The following is a 4,128-nucleotide window of genomic DNA, read 5'->3' as shown; positions in this document are numbered from 1 at the left end:
TTATAGGTACCTAACTCGGGCTAGCTCACGACTAAATTGGGAAAACTAAGTCGTCCGACACGACTGCTTTCTACGAGCAGTAAGTTAAGTATACACCATTTGATGAATCTTTTTCTGTCACAGGACTCACAGGATTAAAAAAACGCTTATGACAACCCAACCTCCCTGAGGACCCAACGCTTTGAAAATAATAATAATTTGTTACGCGTAGCTAAATGAAAAGACTTGTTTTTGTTTCGCAATTTATAAAAAATAGAAAGCAAAGCTTAATCAAGAGGATTAATTTGGATTCGGGTTAGAATACCTGTGTTGAAATAAATAAATGTTAGTCCATCGATCAATCGACGGGTGTCGGCCGCCAACTGCTTCCAATATTCAGAGGGGTTGCTTCGGGATGATTTATTGTCTTCGGGAATATGTACAGAGTGGGCTTATATTGGAATAACGAGTGAATATTTTCTCAACCTATTATCTTCTCCAATGGATAATTGCAAAATAAACTTTGTTCTGTGCTGAATAAAGTTCAGACTTCGAAATAGCAAATAAAAGATAGTAAGGTTCAGAAGATAAGCAGTCGATATGAATAAAATCTTCGCCAGGCATCTCAACAAATGACGTTGGCAAATCTGTTTGCACGCGAAGTTAAGGCGCGGTGAAAATAAGCTAAGCCCGAGGGAACAATAATGTAATAAAATGCCGTTACAAAGCTGTTACCCAATGGATGATTGATATGATAAATATAAAATCAGGGAATCTAGAACGTATTATACGTTCTTAGCTTATACGTTACGTATAGCACGTCACTGGCGTCATATTTAGCGTATTTATGTTTCGTACATTTTGTGCGCTTTGTGTTGTTAGATATTGTAGAAGGGAGAGTAGGTAAGTATACCTATTGTAAATGAAAACGTACGTTCATTATCATTATTACCCACGACGGCACCTATACAAATACGGCGATGTCTGTAGGCATCCTGAAAGGTAATCTGCTGGGCATTTGTGTATGTACCAACGAATGTGTACAATGTTCCCGTATAACGTTGGCTTTTAAATAGGCACTAAATAAGACTAGACTTAATAGGTACTCACCACAGGATGCTACTATAGCTTTTGTAATTTTTTACATGTGTATGTGTGTGTGTGTGTGTATGTATAATATAACTTCAAGAAAGTTTCCTCAACACGTTACTTGTGTATTCACGCTATGAGTATCGTTCGCCGTAATTGATTCCGTGCCTACGAAACTTAGTTAGGTAACTGGCGGTTCGCATACTGTTAAATTCACTTTACGGCTTCTGATAAGAATACTCGTTTCTATCCAGAACAAAAGGAGGACTGCGCGATAGCAAAAAGGAAAACATATTACTATAGTTCGTTTTTTTTAGCATTAGAAATAAGGTAAACAATCTTGACGTGTCTTTTTATTGAATAAGTTTTTGGCAAAAAAAAAATTTTTGGTACAAGCTTTTATCGCTGACTGTACTTTTCTTACGACAGACAACTAATACTCATCGACACAATTCTAAAAACCCCTAACATAATTAGGTTGCGTTGTTTCATCACAGAGTTCCTATGGCCACCTCCTGTCTCCATCATGAGATCAGTTCGACAGCACCATATTATTGTATTGTCATCAGAACTACATACAGCTGCCAATTTTCATGACGCTACGATCCTTGGAGGATGGTTAAATTAGTTACCTTAGATTCCATTACATATTAGTTAGTTACATACAGGTCGACCTAATAAAACCTTGTTAAAAACACGTTTTAAAAATAAATAATGGCAAATATGTAACAATTATGAATCTAATACGATCATTTATATTCTTCTGCTTTCATAAGTAATAGTTACTGATTTTTTAAAAGCGTTTTTCAATTAAAAGTCATGTCAAGATCGCTTACCTTCTTTCTAATGCTAAAAAAACGAACTATAAGGGAGCTAACACTTGTTGAATGAATGTCTTTTAAATTAATAAAAGCTCAGATTTTGGATCTGTACTTAGCACTACCGGGGACATCGACAGCGACGTCAAAGCCCGAATATCCGCTGCCTGGGTCAAATGGCGGGAGATGACTGGGGTTATTTGTGACCCCAAAATGCCGATTAAATTGAAGGGACAGGTCTATAAGACCATCATTAGACCTGCCCTTCTGTACGGCAGCGAGACTTGGCCTTTACTAGAGCGGCACAAGCAGGAACTGCGTGTCACGGAAATGAAGATGCTGCGGTGGATGTGCGGAGTTTCACGCAAGGATCGCGTCCGAAACGCCCACATCCGGGGTAGTCTTGGCGTCCGTGACATCGCTGACAAACTGCAAGAGTGCCGCCTTTCGTTGGTATGGCCACGTCTCGCGCAGACCGGCAAGTTACGTGGGTAAGAAATGCCTGGCCATGCCGCCTCCTCCCGGTACGGGAAGAAAAGGCCGGCCCAGGAAGCGATGGCTTGATGTCGTTAAGGAGGACATGCGTGCCAACGGACTCACCACCAGGGACGCCGAAGATCGGGCAAAGTGGACACGAAGGAGTCGGAAGGCGGACCCCGGGTCCTCGCGCCCCGCGCGGGGGCACAGCTGGGATTGACGCCACGATGATGATGATGATGATGATGAAAAGCTCAGATTTTGCAATAACACATCTGAAACTGTGTTTTATTTAATTTTGAGGATGAGAGAACTGGCTGGTCTTGCTACGTCAGTTTACAATTTGTAGCCTGTTAGCCGCTGAATGGCAGGCAATAAAACTACGAAATCCCGCGGGAGTACTCCGACTTACGTTGGTGCAAAGTCCAAGAACACAACTCTTATCGTGTTACTTGTTAGCTTTAGGTAGGTACCAAGTACTTGTACTCGCGAGTGTTTGTGCCGTAATCGCTTCAGAAGTTTAACTACGGTTCTTTTGTTACTTTCTAAGACGTACGAGTGTAGTGGTATTAGTATAGTTATTTGTTGGAGTTTCTTGTATAGGTATTATGTTCTCAAACTGTTGTATGTGAAGTATATGCATTATGTAATGTAATGTAAGTTCCCCCAAAAAGTAACATTAGATCAAATGTCGATCCTTCATTATTATAGTGTAGGTATTTTTATTTAAAGCGCAATATCTTATTGAAAAATTTACCTTCCTTTGCATTTAATATTACTGTAACGTGTAATCGTACTTACATACATAGAGTCTGTCGTGTGGAAAGAGAAGAGTCGTGTAATGTATTGGGCCCCATACATTCCACGATTCTTCTTTTTCCACAGACTCTATACAATGGTGACAATTCCTCAGTGTGAATTAGAACTTTTACCTAAATGATCTCAAATGATGTTCTAGAGGTTTATGATGTTCTCGTTCAAAATAAATTTTGGTAAATATAAAATGATATTTATATAAACCTGTACGGATATGATGGTCGTTCTTGTCTACGTGACAGCGTGATAAAACGGTGTCCGTCACTTGCTTTCCCACGGTGTTAAACAGTGACAGTTATTTTATCACGTGGATAAAGATGGATAAAGCTATCCATAATAGGCTGGCTGGACGCTAGTTTTTGAACAGTTATAACGCGGTTTGAAACTGGCACTACTCACCACTCGACTGCCTCTCTCTGTATTTAGTTTTACTCGTCACTATTAGTTATTAGCGACGAGTGTAGACAAAACGTTCACCGTTATTTGAAAAAATACAAAAGAAGCGCTCCGGATCGCTTCGCGTTATACGGCCGTTTTCGAACAATGCTTATAAGATATCACAGCAATACGATACTGATTTTCTGACGTCAATTTTGATATCGGTATCGTATCGCTGTGACATCTCATAAGCATTGTTCGAATTCGAATAAGACCGATAGTTACAAAGTAAAAACCATATATTGTTGGCGACGCAATGGATAGGCAACACGAACTATGTAGACAGACATTTTAATTAAACGCGTATTCAAATCTATCGACATAGGGTTGTGCCAAGGGTTATACTCGTCTAAAAACGTAGATGTAAGTAAAATGAGGTAGATATGGTATACCAGGCGCACGATAGCGAGCCGATAAATATAGTACATATAAATAGGTTACGGAACCTATATTTAGTTAGTCATATGGGTGACGCCAACCTGTCAAGTTGTCAAAATCGTTGGATCAAATT

The sequence above is a fragment of the Cydia amplana genome, chromosome 14, assembly GCF_948474715.1.
Source record: "Cydia amplana chromosome 14, ilCydAmpl1.1, whole genome shotgun sequence".
NCBI classification, from domain to species: domain Eukaryota; kingdom Metazoa; phylum Arthropoda; class Insecta; order Lepidoptera; family Tortricidae; genus Cydia; species Cydia amplana.
The sequence above is the reverse complement of the archived record's forward strand: the minus strand, read 5'-3'. Positions refer to the sequence as shown.